This window comes from Hibiscus syriacus, unplaced genomic scaffold (assembly GCF_006381635.1).
Source record: "Hibiscus syriacus cultivar Baekdansim isolate YM2019G1 unplaced genomic scaffold, ASM638163v2 tig00110253_pilon, whole genome shotgun sequence".
NCBI lineage: Eukaryota > Viridiplantae > Streptophyta > Magnoliopsida > Malvales > Malvaceae > Hibiscus > Hibiscus syriacus.
This window is the reverse complement of record NW_024062646.1, coordinates 208,516-226,752: the sequence shown is the minus strand read 5'-3', so window position 1 is coordinate 226,752 and position 18,237 is coordinate 208,516. Positions and strand designations below refer to the sequence as shown.

General features: G+C 37.3%; 2 pseudogenes; both read right to left on the bottom strand.

The window, feature by feature from the left end:
• Positions 1–1,603: 1,603 nt before the first annotated feature.
• LOC120114911 lies at positions 1,604–3,948 on the bottom strand (annotated as a pseudogene).
• Positions 3,949–4,578: 630 nt separating this feature from the next.
• LOC120114909 lies at positions 4,579–18,237 on the bottom strand (annotated as a pseudogene).

Sequence of the window (18,237 nt, the reverse complement as noted above, 5' to 3'; positions counted from 1 at the left end):
TTGCGTGGTTTTCATTTTCGTCATCAGTTAATGATTTCTATTTATTTCACTTTGGACTTAATATTTGTTTACTTTTCATTTTGATCCCTATTTGTTCACTAGTGTGTTTTAGGTAAATACTTTGTTTTAAGCTCTGATTTATGATTTAGTTCATTTTAATCATTGATTTTATGCTTTGTGTAATTGCGTGAATTTTCTAATTTGGCTGTGATATTTATGTATATTTTATTTTAGTCACTATGTGTTTGTTATTTATTTTCAGATAAATTCTTATTGTACTTGTTAACTTTTAGCTTAGTGTAATTTAGTCCCTATTTGTTGTTGATTTGTGTATTGGTTAATTTCTTATTTTTAGTGGTAATTTACGCTTTGAATCATTTTAGGCCCTTATGTACTTTGATTTAATATGTATGTTTATTCATGGTGTGTGATTATTTTGTTTTCATAATTTCTTTTATACCAAATTGTATGATTAATCACATAAGTAGATAACGGTTTTGTTTTTGTTTTTGTGCGGTTCAACATTCGTTTGTTTATTTAACTGCTAATCGTTCTATATCTATAATACGGTTTATCACAAGTGTATTAAAATCTTTCCAATTTTTTATGAAAATATTATTAAGTATTTTTTATTATTATATTATTTGTTTGACGTGACTATTTTAGGTATGTGTTTGTTTACTTAATTGAATGTTTGTCTAATGTCCCACCTTTATATATTTATCATATGTGTTAATTTATTTTATGAAATGTTCTTTTGTCACTATTACATGTATGTATTATTTGATATTAAAATTTTAGTGGTTTATTTGAACATTTTCAAGAACACGATTTGTAGAATGAGCGTGGAAAGTTTCACTTGGTCGAAGTGATGCGACCTGATACGACATTTGAACAAATGTGAACTTGAAATAAAATCGATATTATTTTGCTAATCAATTCCTTTATTTTAAGTTAAACAATGTGATGCATATTACTAAATAGTGATTTAATTTATGCAAATGTTGATTATCAATTTTATATTCGATTCGTATTTTTTTACAATCTATCGATGAGGGAATATTCTTTACTAATGAGAAATATACGAGTTAGCTTTTCCGGTGGAGGATTGCTAATTTCGAGATTTCTTTTCGAGTTAAGGAATTTTCTCTAATCAATTAATTCGAAGCAAATTAATCAATGTTAGATAAATGGATCGTAATTTAACTTTATATTCAATTTATAATTTCCACCATTACGACAATGTGTAAGCGACACAATACTCATTTTGGGCGTTGTGGGGTGCTTATCCTTCCCCACGCATAATCGACTCCTGAACCGCTTTTAATCGAATCTTTGGTAAACGCATACCATTTTTGTCTTAAAAAATTATTTTTCTTAAAATTGTTTTAAAAGACGTTTTTTAGGTATTCGACCTACCTAACCCAAAGGTCAATGGCGACTCCTTTTAATTTAATTTCAAATTAATTGTAAAGCACCAATATTTCCAAAATAAAGTCATAACCGTTTTTCAAAACTAATATTTAATTATTTTATAAAAAAAATGGTTACGACACACAATATTTAGGAGACGTCATTGTTGTCTTATTTCAAAGCTCTAAAACTAGACCATAGTAGGCAGCGAATTGGGTGATAGTAGATCATGCTTCTCTTCCTCTTCTTGTTGCTTTAGCGTTTCATAAAGAGGAGCATTCCTAGTCTCAGGCAACCATATACTTAGCATTCCACTCAAGATGGAAAGAGTCCCAAATACGGCAAACGAGATAGTCGGGCTCAGACGACCAACGACGACCAACAAAGGCGATAGCGAAGCCCCTAGCATAAATGATTGTTTCAGCTGTGACACTGCAAAACTTCTAACGTTGGTAAGCTCGACGCAGTAAACATACAAGACATTAAACGAAATAGAAGCTGCCTTGAAACCTATTGCTTCAATTGTCAACTGAGGCCAACTGTTGGTATTGGACCCATCATCAACTCTTGTTTTGTCTTTTGGTGCGGCTGAAAATATGATGCATAGGAGGCTCAAAATGCCTGCCGAAATTGCAAACACCGATAAGAGGAGACGTCTATTCGTAAAGCCCAATAATACGCCACCAATAAGAACGGCAGGAATATCCATGAGGGCATTAATTATAACAGTAATGTAGATATTGAAGTTGAGATTTCCGGCATTTAATTGGATGTCATAGTATACAAATCCAATCCCTAAACCATATGCCATTATTGTAATCATCCTTTTTGCAGCCCATTTTGTGGTCCATATAATTTCATTTTTATCACCTCCATTGTCTGTACTTGTTGTCGAAGATGGAACTATAAGCTCTATATTATCGGGTAGTTCCTTTCCGCCCGTTAATTTTCGTAATACACCAAGTGCTTCTTTGTTTCTCCCTCGAACAAGGAGCCAACGAGGTGACTCTGATACCAATGGGACTAAGAAAATTATATAAACAAGAGGAGGAAGGGATACGATTCTATACATATACCTCCAATGAGTTCTTGTAGTATAGGAAATGAGTGGAAGAGACAGGAAGCCAACGGTGAAGAACAAGAAACCATATTGACTTACTCGGCCTCGCCATTTGCAGCTGACAGCTTCTGACGAGAGAACAAGACATATACCGGCTCCAGACGAGCAAAGCCGTTTGCGAATCGGAGAAATGCATATACCCAAACATCTGTTGAAAGAGAAGTCATGAAAGTGGTGATGGAAGTTAAGATGCATGCCACCAATAATGTTTTCTTTCTACCCAACCGTGCGTCCGCTAGTCGGCCATAGATAGCACATCCTGTGAAAAATGAAACATACAATAATCAATAACTAGTTTCTTGCTCATTGAATTATTGTTTCAAGTATAATAATAAAAATTCTTCATTTTCTAGACATAAAAATGAATTTTTATTTTATTTTATAAATGCAATACAAGCAGATTGTCTAACGCAGAGTTGACCATATTTTATAGAGTTTTAACTCACGTGTTGATTTAGAAATAATTTAAGAAATTTAACATATATGTTATTTAAATTTAATTATAAAATTATATAAATATTAATATAAAATTATATTTTTAATATATTTTTATTTTTTAAATAAGAAATGGATATTTTATATGAGCCGAACAGTGGTTCGAAGTTCGAACTTGGAAAATCTTTAGTACTAGCAATTTTAAAACATAATTATTTTCATCTCTCTAGCCATTAGCTTGGAAGTTAAATACTAACCAAACCCTAATATATTTAATAAAATTAAAACATATATGTACTTATTATATGGAAAATTCAGGTTTGACAAATAAAAGATCGATGCAGTAGATACAATTACTCCAGTTAATTATGAATGAAGCCATAGACAGAGAGTAGTGATTACCTAGAATTTGTGCCAAGGAAGAAGAGGGAAGCTGGAATAGCAGCAAGAAACCTACGGTGGCATATAAGATTCCTCTCGACAATAGTGGACGTGGTGTTCGCTCCAACCCACTCCCAAGTGCCGGCTGCCAATCCACAAACCTGACCGGGTTGGCCTTTGCTGCCACTGCTAGTGCCATTCATGCACCAAAACGAAGATATTGATGCATTAACGTGATGATTTTTGCATCTCCAAGATGGTTGGGCATCAGTGAATATAGTTATTAGTGTGCTATGGGAATCAAATGCCCATGCGAAGGAAACTAACACCACGTGCAGCAGCCGGTATAACCCCAGGGATCCCGTGTATCTGTCCATCACTTCATCAACCGTGAGCACCAAATTCCCTTCTGTTTCTGTTGTTGCTGCTGCATCATGTGGGAGCTCTTCTATTTCTCCTGTTTCTGCTGCATCATGTTGGATCAGCTCTTCTATTTCTCCTGTTTCTGCTGCATCATGTTGGATCAGCTCTTCTATTTCTCCTGTTTCTGCTGCTGCTGCTGCATGTGGGAGCTCTTCCATTTCTCTTGCTTTCTCCATGTTGGACAAACGAGTTTCTTGCTGCTCAAGTGAATGGTAAGGATTGTTTAGAATTTGAAGTACCAATTAAATGTTAACCGATTGTTTAGAGTTTGATGTAACAATTCATTTATAGATTGTTGGGGGGGGACTTTATTAAACCATAAAATTGATTATCTAAATTCTATTAAAAAAAATTAACGCTATTGGTGCAAGAATGAGTTTAGTTAAGAAACAATAATATCATTACAATCAAAATCAAAGATGATTTAAAGTCATCCCTATTCTTTTGCCCTCAAGCTTCATGAACTAACAAATGTAACAAAATATTTAATTCATAAAGATGTGATCATGTTCGTTTTTATTTAATTAAGATGTTGTCACTTACCTTATTAATTTTTAAAATACTTAATCACTAGTTGGGAAAAGTGGAAAAATTAAACAAAAATGATCATGTCTTAAATAAAAATGAAAGTGACTAAATATTCTTCTACCTTGAGAAAGATAAATTAGATTATTCCTGAAGCTTTGTAACGGTCTCTATTGCACAACATAAATGGAAATATATGGTGGCTCAAAGTTTGCATTAATTTGTTCTTTTATATTGATTCAAATGCACAATATTTGAGAGATATCATTATTGTCTTATTTCAAAGCTCTAAAATTAGACCATAGTGGGCGGCAAATTGGGTGGTAGTCAACGAAGTTTCTCCTCCTCTTCTTGTTGCTTCAGCGTTTCATAAAGAGGAGCACTCCTAGTCTCGGGAAGCCATATACTTAATGTTCCACTCACGATGGAAAGAGCCCCAAATACAGCAAATGAGATAGATGGACTCAACCTGCCAACGACCACCAACAAAGGCGATAACGAAGCCCCTAGCATTTATGATTGCTGCAACAGCGACACCGCAAAATTCCTTACGTTGGTGGGGAAAAGCTCCACGCAGTAAACATACAAGACATTAAACGCAATATAAGAGCACATAAAACCGATAGCTTCAATTGTCAATTGAGGCCAGCTACTAGTACTTTTGGACTCATCTTCAGCCTTTGTTTTGTCTTTCTATGCAGTGGAGAATATAATGCAAAGAAGGCACGAAACGCCGGCTGAAAACGCTAACAAAGATAAAAGGAGACGTCAATTAGTAAAGCCCAATAATACGCCACCGATAAGAACAGCATGAATATCCGTTAGGGCATTAATTATAACAGTGATGTAGAAATTGAAGTTAAGATTCTCAACATTTAGTTGGATGCCATAGTACATAAATCCAATCCCAAAAGCAGACGTCATTAAAGTAATCATCCTCTTTGCAGTCCATTTTGTGGTCCACATACTTTTATTTTTATCACTTCTATTGTCTGCTCTTGTTGTTACTGAAGATGGAATTATGAGCTCTATATTATTGGGTAATTCCTTTCTATTAGAGTATTATGTAATGTTGGTTAGTTGTAACTGTTTTAGTTAATCTGTTGTAATTGAATTCTATTAAGTTGGGTTGGTTAGTTAGCCTTAGTTGTTATATATAGTGGGTATGTCTACTATTCATAACCCGAGAGAATGTATTTTGTTTCTATCAGAATCTCTGTATGTTTAGGAATTCTTCTGTTGACTTTAGTAAAGTGTTTCCATTTGCCTTCAATCTTGTTCTACACTGTCTCTTTTAGTTTATATGAGTTAGTTTATAGTAACTACCTTGCTTATTTTTTATCATTGTATCATTCGCCTAAATTCCTGCTGCCTTTTGTCTTCCGTTCTGCCTGATTTTTGCTTCTTCGTTTCTCACTTTACCTAATTTTTCCAAATTGATTCAATTTCCCTATTTTCGTGTCGTAGTGGATTTTCTTCTGTGGTTCTCTCTCAGAGTGATTCGTTGCACTTTTTGCTCCGGTTGCTTTTCGATCTGGATCTTCGATTCCTGGTTGATTCATCACAACTTCTTCATTGTTGTTGCTCTTCGATTCTGGTGATATTGTTCTATTATTGTTCTCAATTAAACTGGAGTTCTGCATTTTGTGTCTTTTTCTATTTCTGCCTGGTTGAGTTGTTTTTGTTTGGTCTTCAATTGGCTTGTTCGTTTCTGGTTGCATTTTGTGACTCGCCTTCTGCTTGTTTTGCTCTCTGTATGGCTAATATTGCGGATGACAGTACTTTAAATACTTTTGTTAGCTCTTCTTCTACTGCCTCCACTAGACTCTTTTCTACTAAGAAAATTAATGTGACGTTAGAAGATCACAATTATTTGATATGGCATCAACAAGTCTTTCTCACTATTAAAACTCATAGGCTTCAGAAGTACATAGACTCTAACATTTCTTGGCCTACACAATATGTAACTAGAGATGGTGTAGTTAGTTTGAATCCTGAGTATGAGCTTTATAAAGAGCAAGATGGAGCTCTTGCTTTCTGGTTGCTCTCCACTGTTAGTGAGGAAGTCCTACCACATCTCATAGGTCTCAATACTACTGTTGAGATCTCGAATACACTACATAGATTATATAGTGGCAAAACTACCTCTAGATTGATGTCCTATAGGAGAATGCTTCATTCTCAGAGGAAGAGGATCTAAGTATAAGAGATTACTTAATGAAAATCAAATCTGTCTGTGACAATTTAGCTAGTTGTGGTGAGATAATATCAGAATATGAACATATCACTGCTATATTGAATGGTTTGCCACCTGAGTTTGAGTCAGTCATCATTGTCATAACTGCTACTCCCACTCATCCAGATTTAAGATCTGTCAGCACCATATTACTGGATGCTGACACTAAACAGTCACAATCCTTTAACCATGTCACAGTTTGTGCTCATATCACAACTCAAGCTACAAGTGATCAAGTGACCTCCAATAATGCTTCACATTCTGAATATCAGTATAAGGGTGAACTTGTTGATAATAATGGTCAAAACTTCAATAATAGTAACAGCAGTAATAAGGGTAGAGGTGAGGATAATTTTTATCCTCCAGACCACAGTGTCAATTATGTGGTCGGATGTGACATCTTGTAGAAAGATGCTACTACAGGTTTGACATGAATTATAAGAATGAATCATCTTGACCTACACAAAACAGTACTAATAAAGGTTATTCCAGTATTCAAGCCAATGTCAGCTCATATAATCCCAGCAGTGATAACTTCAACCCTTATAATTCAATGTATTATACACATTCACCCTTAGCAATAGCACCTCAAGTTCCTCAAGTTTCTGTAGCCTCTCAAGTTCCTTAAGTTTCTATTTTTCGACCATAGATTTATCATGTTAATATTCAACATCAAGTTTACTCAAATCCTCACAACATGTCTTCTTTTCCTTCTAGAAATTCAAATCATTTCACTGCTGCTACTCAACCACATATCACATCTCAGGCTTATATAGCTACACCTGAGACAGTGGATGATAATGCTTGGTATCCATATTATGGAGCAACTCATCATATAACTAAAGACTTTAGTAACCTATAGGTTAAAGACACTCACCCTGGAACAGATAGTGTGATTGTAGGCAATGGTAATTCTCTTCCAATACAGTGCACTAGTCAGTCTTATTTTTTTGCTAATTCCAATAAGTTTCATTTAAACAAGTTGTTGTATGTTCCTAATATTACTAAAAATCTGATATCTGTATCTAAATTCACTCAGGACAATTAGGTTCTGCTTGAATTTATCCCAATTTCTGTCAAGTTCGCGACTTGCATACTCGAAGAGTGTTGTTAAAAGGAAGTCAAGATGGAGGATTGTACAAACTCAGTATAGCCATGAATAACACTGATAATAATGACAGTTGCATAACTACTGGTGATGAGATGCATATTAATAATTCTGATAATAGTTATTTGTCTCCAATAAGCTGTCACATTGTAAATGCTAGGGTGTCTGTAGAGATGTGGCACAAAAGACTTGGCCACCCTTCTAAAGAAGTGTTACTTTCTTCATTAAAACATTACAATGTAACTCATTCTAATATAAATAAAGAAAAAATGTTATGCAAAGCATGTCAACTAGCTAAAGCACACAAGTTGCCGTTTTATGACTCACACACTGTTTATAAACAGTCACTAGAACTTATAGCATCTGATGTGTGGGGCGCTGCTCCTATTTACTCTAATAGTTTTAGATTTTATGTTGCTTTCATTGATGCTCATAGTAGGTATACTTGAATTTATTTCCCGAAACAAAAGTCTGAGGTTAAATATGCTTTTCTTCAGTTTCATAAACATGAGGAGAGACAATTTGGTGTCAAGCTCAAGGTGTTTCAATTTGATATGGAGGGGGTGAGTATGGTGCTCTTCAAGCTTACATGAAAGAGCAAGGTATAATACATAGACTATCATGTCCCCATACTTCATAACAGAATGGTTTGGTGGAAATGAGGCATCGACAGATAGTTGAGGTAGGCATTTCTATGCTAGCTTAGGCTTCTATGCCTTTAAGCTTTTGGAATGATGCTTTTTCTAGTGCAGTATTCCTTATTAACCGGTTACCCACACGAGTGTTGTCTAGTGTATCACCATATGAAAAGATTTTTCACAAAACACCAGATTATAGTTTTTTGAGAGTTTTTGGTTGCACATGTTACCCTTTTTAATACCTTATAATCAGCACAAGTTTCAGTTTCATTCTTCTACCTGTGTTTTCTTGGGTTATTCACCTGCTCATAAGGGATACAAGTTTTTAGATCCTAGTGGTCATGTCTATGTCTCAAGGCATGTTTAATTTGAAGAAAATGAATTTCCTTATCACTAACACCAAAACTTTTCTGATACTTGTAATCTACCAACAATTAACACCTCTACTAGGACAAGTAAAAAGCACTTAAGTGTCAACAATGTTTGTTCTCTAAATAACTGGTTTTATTCTTCTTTTCTTCCCTTCTCTACTAACACACACAGCCACAAATCAGCCCTATCATCTCTTACATTACTACAACAAGTGTCAGAGGTATCATCTCTAATGTCATCATCTCATCCTTCAAATCTGTCATCTTTTACACCATCAACGTCATCTTCTTTACCACGTGAGTTATCTTCACCTCAACAATCCACCTCATCTTCATATCATCCATTCATCTCAGAACCATTTGTAACTACTAAATCTCTTCCATTACAATCACTAACATCATCTTCATCACCGTCACTTCCTCCACCATCACCACCACCATCTTGACTAGTTTAGAATGCTCATTCCATGGTCACTCATGGGAAAACCGGTATTTTTAAACCTAGAGTGTTACTTGCTGAGACAAGTCCTCAAGAGCCAGCTAATGTCTATGAAGCATTGTAGTATCCTGCCTGGCGTGAAGTTGTTCATAGTGAGTATACTACTCTTATGAAGAATGGTACATGAGAGTTAAAGCCTCTGCCACCAGCATGCAAAGCAGTAAGTTGCAAGTGGCTTTTTTTTTAATTAAGAAAGGAGACTATTACAAAGAAATACTAAGTACGAAGGGAGGCATGACCATAGAGGTCACGGTGGAGGATAGGTATAATCTCTTGGGGGGTTCCATGTAGGTCTGAACTTGTTCATTTATAGTAATAGTAGATTTGGCAAGGAAATCTGCTGCAGCATTGGCTTCACACCGAATGAGGATGAATTCGGTCGTCCATTGCTTTGAGATGAGAGTTGTAATAGAGCGAACAAGGGTTATTGGGCTGCAGCTAGCCATTGATGGAGATACGAGATTAAAAGTTTCGGCACAGTCGGTTTGGCATTGAAGGCATTTGATATTAAGGGAGATCGCCAATTGAAGTCCTTCAAAAATTCCCCAAAGTTTGGCTTGAAGAGGCATTGAAATTCCAACCGGTTTTTTAAAGCCAATGATCCAGTCACCATTCATATTCTGAATGATGCCACCCACCGACCCGTAGGAGGAAACTTTGTGAATTGCTCCTCCATCCGTGTTAAGAGTAAACCAGTCTGGGGGCGTTGGCTTCCATTGTACAAGTTATGGTCGAGCAGCAACAGAATCTATTGGGGTAATGGTATTTGCTTCGGTGATATAAAGGGCCCAATTTTCACTAAGACAGAAGAGCTGGTCATTATGGATGAACAAATTCGAGAATATGTATGCATTTTGCCTCTTCCAGATCTGCCAGTGATAGAGGAGAAAAGAACCTTCCATGGGATGCATGTGCCAGCAAAAAGGTTGTTTGATTCAAGATTCATCACGAGCCAATCAGAGGCGTTAGTGGAGAAGAATTTCGGTAGGGGCTACTGCCAGATAATCTGCTGCCAAAGTGCTGTAGAGTATTGGCAGTCACGTAAAACATGAAGAGTAGTTTCATTAGCTAAGTTGCATATTTGACATAGAGGATCGTCCGTAAGTTTCCTTACACAGTGTTTGACATTTGTATGCAAGCGATCTTTGTATGAAAGCCATAGAAAATTTTTAAGGCGTTCCGGGATAGTCATACACCAAAGCTTAGTCCATCTTGCGTCTTTGGGGTCCCAAAGATCCTTGGTTATAAGATTATATGCAGATTTTACTTTGAACTCACCATGTTTGCCTTGAGACCAACAACATCGATCTTTGCCAGCATTCGGGTTAGGGGGTTGAACATTCAGCAGATGCGGAATTATGGAGGGCTGGAGAGACTGCCGGAGTAGATTCCAGTTCCAATTACCATTTGGCAGAGCAACTTCACGGACTAGCATATTATCTTCAATCGAAACATGATCTTGTTTCCATTCTGATAAGCGTCCAAGATTCGGCATCCAAATGTCATGCCAAAATCTGATCATAGTTCCATCGCCTATAGACCAAGATAAGAAGTTGTAGAAACTATTCCAGACTTTGGATAAGGACCTCCATAAGTGGGAGCAATTCAGTCGGAATATGGAGGGGGCAGTTGGAAAGCAGCTTATACTTTTGGCGAAGAAGCTTTATGTAATATTTCTCCGTATCCAAAGCAATAACATAACATAGTTTCATATGGAAGGCAGAAATATGATGTTGTAGCCTCCAAATACTGAGGCCTCCATTATGCCTAGGTTGAGTTAAGGTGTCCCAGTTGACGAGGGGGATGACTCGATTTTGACTACTAGAACTCCAAATGAAATGTCGTATAAGTTTTTCAATATCTTGACAAACACGAGAGGGGAAGTGGTAAGTTTGCATGAAATAAGTTGGGATAGCCATGAGTACGGAGTTAGCGAGAGTAATCTATCCCGCAAAAGATAAGGTTCTAGCCGACCACCCATGGAGCTTTGATTTTATTTTATCAATAATGAAGCTATAAAAATCGCAGGTGGCTCGCTTGTGCATCACCGCATTCCAAGATAGACTCCCAAGTTAGGAACTTGTTTGATGTCGAGATGTGAACATACTATATTTACTGATTTTACACTTGTATTGGGCGAGAAGTAAATATGGGATTTGAGCTTGTTGACTGTGTGGCCCGAGTAACGACCAAATTCATCCAGAATGTTGTCAATTAAAATTGCATGCGTTGCGGTTGCTTTGGCATACAATATTAAGTCATCTGCAAAGAATAGGTGTGTGATAGGAATACCTCCTCGAACTAACTGAAATGGTTTCCATGAGCCCTCCTCGGAAGCAAGCTGAATGTGATGCCCAAGTCTTTCCATGGTAAGAACAAAGAGGTAAGGAGAGATTGGGTCTCCTTGTCGAACTCCGCATTGTGGTTTAAAACCATTGCTAAGCCCTCCATTAAATTGGACATGCATAGAAGAAGATGAAATATAATGTAAGATGATTCACTTAATTACCAGTGGGAAGCCTGCTTCGGAAAGTGTATTGGCTATGAAGTCCCAGCGAAGATGACCAAAAGCTTTTTCCAAGTCCACCTTTATCGCCATCCAACCTTCTTTGTCCTTTTTGGATTTCATGAAGTGAATAACCTCTTGATTAATAATGATATTTTCTGAGAAGCTACGACCTTGAATGAAGCTGGTTTGATTAGGAGCGACAAGTTGAGGCATAATTTACTGAATACGCTTGACAATGATCTTAGTGACCAACTTGCATAAGACCGTACAAAGACTAATAGGTCGAAAGTCCTTGAAGCTCGAGGGGTTTAGGATTTTGAGGATGAGGGCAAGAATTGTTTTGTCAAAAGGGGGTCAATATTATTACCACTGAAAATGTTTTGGATCGTAGAGCAGACCGAAGCGCCAACGATGTCCCAATTCTTCTGATAGAAGTGACCGTATAGACCATCAACTCCTGGGGATTTCAGTGGAGCCATATCGAAAAGCGCCTCCTTTATTTTCAATGGGTTTGGCATCAGTTCTAGATTTTTCAGTAATTAAGGGGTAGAGTTGGGAAACACCCTGAAACAGGATAGGTGACATGTTCTTCTTCACAAGATGAAAATAATTCTTGGAAGTAAGAGTTGCCTTCCTGTCGAAGAGTATTAATGTCCGAGCACCAATCTCCAGTTGAAATTTGAAGAGTGTAAATTCTATTAGCTCTCCTATTTATGATGGTTTTTTTATGAAAATAAGTGTGTTTTGGTCGCCGAATGATATCCAATCTGAGAGAGATTTTTGCTTCCATAGGAGCTTCTCTTGATCAAGGATTAATTCAAGTTCAGCTTGTAGTTTAGTCTCAAGCTTCAAGAGATAAGCACTGTGCTTTTTATCAAGATATCATTGGATGCCCTTTAGACTCCCCATAATGTTGTGCTTGTGGTGAGAAAGCTGCCCAAAAGAGTGTTGATTCCAGATTTTGGTTACTACTGAATTTAGAGATAGCATGTGTAATTGGAAGTGAAGAATCCCAGTTATCAAGCACAAGCTTATGGAAATCTTTATGGAGAGTCATCCCGTAAAGTATCGAAATTGACCTTGTTGTCGCTTATTGGAGATTTTGCCAATGGAGAGTAAAAGAGGTATATGGTCGAACTTCATTCTGAGGAGATGATAAACCAATGTATCAGGATATGCGTCAAGCCATTTGTCATTGAATAAATATCGGTCGAGGTGAACGGCACAAGGTCCTCTATACCAAGTAAAGTCAGGTCCTTGATAACCAAGATCATGAAGACTTTAATCAAAGACAACATTACTGAAATATTGATCCGATACAGGAATACTAACGCAACCTTTTTGATCATTTGGAGATAACGCGGCATTAAAATCGCCTAGGATAAGGCTCATTAATATGATTGGAGAGCAATTGGAGATAAGACCAAAGAGTTTTCCTTTTGGCAGGGTTTGGACTTGCATTAACAAAAGTAGCGAGAGCTAAATGGTAATTGGACTTACAGTGGATTCTGCAGTGGACGAATTGAAAGTAACTGAAAAGAACATCTATTTGAATGTGATCATACCAACAGATCCAAATGCCTCCAGAAAAACCATCAGCTTCTACTCTAAAAGAGTTTGGAATTTTAAATTGAGCAATAACTCTGTCAGCAACATGTTTACTTATGCGGGTTTCAATGAATCCTACAACATCCAGAGAATGATCTCGCATATATTACCGAGTAACGCGATTAAAATTCCGATGGTCGCAGCCTTGAGCGTTCCACATAAATATGTTAAGATTCATAAATAAAAGAGAGTGAGAAGAGTGAGGCCAGAAGAGCCCATTATTCTATCATACCTCCTGGTCATTTGCCTGTTGCAGAAAGAACTAGCACTTCGGTTGGGATGCGGGGATTATCTCCATCTATCAGTTTCACAGCTTGGTGCTTGTTCGGGTCGAGGTTTTCAGTCAAGTTTAATCGTGACAAATTTGAGGAAGAAGCTCCACTAGGTGTATTATGTGGTCTTTGCATAGGGAGTTTAGATAATACATGCAATTTGGCGGGCTTACCACTAAGATGAGTTTGCTTCTTGGGGGCGGAAGGAACAGTTGTAGCTTTTTTTGGGTTTGCTAGAGCCTTGTTCTTTGATTTGTTTTTGTCTGTATAAAGCACTCCTTGGTTCGGTCAACAAGCTAAGTTCAGAGGTCAAAGGAGATGTTGAAGAGGGTACCGTGGGTTCCACATCGATCACCCTAGATTTTGGGTGGTTTCCCTGATTATTAGGGACAGCTTTAAAAATGGGATTTGATTTTGCTATAATGGGGCTAGAATCATGGACCGATTGCTTTGTAGAATTAACATTCCTTGGATTTCACTTTTTCATTTCTACGAGCATCCATGGCTTGAATGCTTCATCCGAGGCTGAGTTATCTGACGTTGGAGGCTACACTGGAGGAACCTCAGACGCTGGTTGAACATCTTCTTGTACTGGCAGTTACGGACGAATGTCTTTATGGTGACCGTATATGCCACAATAGAAGCAAACAATGGGAAGTGACTCATACTCTATGATTTGAAGGCGACCATTGATGATGAGTTTGGATACTAAAGCCCGATGAGATTAAGACTAAAGGCTAGTCGTGCAAAACGCCCCCTGCAACCATTATCCGTTTGGAAATCAATTTTGATCACAAAGCCAACATGGTTTCTAATAGCTTCAATGAAACTCCTTTTGTATAGGGTGACGGGGAGTCCCGGTAATCGAATCCATACCATGAGGTGGCTAGGATAATCCTGATTCGGCTGAAAGTCAAGAGACCATGGCTCAACTGTTAAGTATAGTCCAAGGACCTTCTGTTAGTACCTTCAAATAGTCACCATAATTACTGAACTTCACAAGGAAGTAGTCATTCTCAATATCGATAAGTTTGAGGGGGAATGAAGGTTTTCAGATACCATATATGCGATTGTACAGGGTATTATAACCCACTCTTCAACCAATAACTTTAACTACGAGTGTTAAATCCATGCTTTTAACGGCCAGTGATTGGACTCGTTCTGAAAAATCTATTGTTGGAATCCCGTTAGAGGAGTCGAGAGTGATATCTCTTTAAGTAGTTCAATATTATCATCATCTAGATCGATCGTTTTAGAATCCGGTTGGGCCACAGTAGATTTTGTCACAACGTCCTTATAAGAAATAGCATGTGGGGAACCATCGCACTCCATTAGAGTAGTGGCACCATCGCTTGCTATGGCAGAAGAGTCAGGCGGGTCTTCATCTCTACGATTTTGTTTTTTGGGGAGTCTGGTGTCGGCGGGGGGAACTTCAGAGGGTTTCATCGCTCTCTATGTTATTTAGGAAATATATATTGATTGAATTTACATTGTTTGTTCCTTCTCTTGTCATTGCAAGTGGCTTTTTAAAGTAAAGATGAAGCCTGATGGGTCAGTTGACAGACTTAAGGCTCGTCTAGTGGCCAAAGGGTATTCTCAAATGGTGGGGAGAGACTTCTCTGAGACATTTAGTATTGTGGTTCGAGCAAGTACGATAAGAACTATTTTACATGTTGCTGTCATGAAAGATTGGCCACTTAGGCAAATCGACATCAATAATGCATTCCTCAATGGAAGGCTATGAGAGGAAATATACATGTGTCAACCTCCAGGTTTTGAGCAGAGAAGTGAATATGGGAAGGAGTTAGTATGATGCTTAAAGAAGGCTCTTTATGGGCTTAGACAAGCACCTAGAGCATGGTTTGAGACTTTCAGAAAGTTTCTAGTTGAAAACTTGGGTTTTGTTGTTTCGAAAGCTGATTCTTCCCTATTTATCATAAATTCAGCATGCTCTCAAGTATTATTAATGGTGTATGTAGATGATATAGTCATCACAGGATGCCGGGTGATAGAAGTGGATGTCATAGTGCAAGCAATTAATGAAGAATTCCCTCTTAAGGACTTGGGACAGTTAGAATTGTTTCTTGTAATGCAAGTTAAACACTCTCCAAGAGGCTTGTTTTTAAATAAAAGTATATTTCTGAGTTGTTAAAGAGGTCAAACTTAGATGAGTCAACTCCCACTCTCACTCATATGGTTCTTGCTCCTAAACTCAAGGCAAGTGATGGACAGTTGTTTGGTGATGTTCATCTTTATCGTAGTATTGTGGGAGGTTTGCAGTATGTATGTTTAACAAGACCTGGCATAGCCTATGATGTTAACAAGGTTAACCAGTACATGAACAGTCCGTGTGATACTCATTGGAGGGCAGTGAAACGTATATTGAGATACCTCAATGAGACACTTGAGTATGGGTTATTTTTCTCACAATCTGGCAATTTCAGTCTAGTCTTCTACACTGATGCAGACTGGGTAGCTTCAGTGGAAGACAGACGATCCACGACAGATTACTGTGTATATCTTGGAGGTAATACAATTGCATGGTGTTCTAAGAAACAAAGTGTTGTCTCTAGGTCCACTTCAAAAGCTGAGTATAGAAGCCTTGCTAATTCTGTTTCTGAATTGATTTGGATTGAATAGTTAATTGATGAAATTGGGATTGGTGTAACTGGAAAGCCAGTTGTAGGGTGTGATAATGCCTCTACAATTTCTATGGAAGTAAATCCAACACACCATGCTCGAATAAAGCATGTGGAAATTGATATTCATTTTGTGAGGGAAAGAATTTTGGTTGAACAACTCAGTGTAAATTTTGTTCCTTCTGCAGAACAGGTGGCTAACATACTCACCAAACCATTTTCACCTGCAGTTGACATGCGTTCTCGTCTTGGTGTAAAGTCTTGGGCAGAAATCAATAGTACCAGTCATGAGAAAAAGGTCTGAAGAAGCCAGGAAAATGTTGAAGTGGCAATTCAGATAATAAGAAAACCGGGAGTATATTACAGTATTATGTAATTGTTGGTTAGCTGTAACCGTTTTAGTTAATCTATTGTAACTGAATTCTATTCAGTTGGGCTGGTTAGTTAGCCTTAGTTGTTATATATAGTGGGCCTATCCACTATTCATAACCCGAGAGAATGTATTTTGTTTCTATCATGTTGACTTTAGTAAAGCGTTTCCATTTGCCTTTAATCTTGTTCTACATTGTCTCTTTCAGTTTATCTGAGTTAGTTTACAGTAGCTACCTTGCTTATTTCTTATCACTTTCCCGCTAATTTTCTTAATACATCGAGTGCTTCTTTGTTTCTCCCTTGAACAAGTAGCCAACGAGGTGACTGTGAGACCAACGGGACTAAGAAAAACATATAAACAAGAGGGGGAAGTGATATACCTCCAATGAGATCTTGTAGTATAGGCAATGAGTGGGAGAGATAGATAACCAGCTGTGAAGAAAAAGAAACCAAATTGGCCTATTTGACCTCGCCATTTACGACCGACAATTTCTGTGGAGAGGACAAGACAACATATCCAGAACGAGCAAAGCCGTTTGCGAATCGAAGAAGTGCATATATCCAAACGTTAGGTGAAAAAGAGGTCATGAAAGTGGTGGAGGAGATTAAGATGCATGCCACCAATAATGTTTTCTTTCTACCCAATAATGTGTCCGCTAGCCGACCATAGAAAGAACATCCTGTGAAAGGGAAACAAACAGTGTCTTTCACTAGCTTCTCACTCGTTAGATTATTATTTTTAAATAAAATTAAATACCCTTAGATGGGTTAAGTTTGTTCGGACTTCAAAATTCCTTTTAGAATTTACCCGTAGCCTAGCAATGGACATCCACATATATAATTCATTGAATGTAGGAGATTTCTTCGAACTATGATTCAAACTTTAAATTAATTTCAAAATATTATAATTGAAATTTTAAAGTATCATTATTTTATTAATCAAGTCATTTCCATCATTAGCTTGAATGTTGTAATTTTTTTAATCAATACATTTTCATCATTAGTGTGAACATTAAATGTCAAATTGATTAAAACTATCATTTAGAAGGTACACAATACACACAAGGTAAAAATCATACTCTCTTTCAGGGATTAAATTGAATTTTAAAATTTTGAAGGATTAAAGTACAAGTTTAACATAGGATTAAATTATAACATCAAAATTAAACTCATTTAAATGCATGATTGATACTAATACTTATATGAATGAAGGCCTAGGAGAGAGAGTTAAGATTACCAAAAATTGTGCCAATGAAAAAGAGAAAAGCCGGAAGAGCAGCAAGAAACTTGCGGTCACAGATAAGGTTCTACTCGGCAATAGTGGACGTGGTGTTCCCACCAACCCACTCCCAAGTCCCGGCTGCCAATCCGCAAACATGACTCCGTTGGCCTTTGCTGCCACTACTACTAACGTCGTCGTCTATGCACCAAGACTCAGATACTGATGCATTACTGTGATGATGGTCTTTTCATCTCCAAGCAGATGGCCGAGCATCAGTAAAGATGGTGATTAAGGTATTCTGAGAATCAAACACCCATGACAATGAAACTAATGCTACATGCAACAGTTGAGATAATCCCAGGGATCTCTCGTATCTGTTTATCACATCATCCACACTGAGCTCTAACTTCTCTTGTGCTACCACCGCCACGTGTGCAAGCTCTTCTATTTCTCCTTCTGTCTCCAT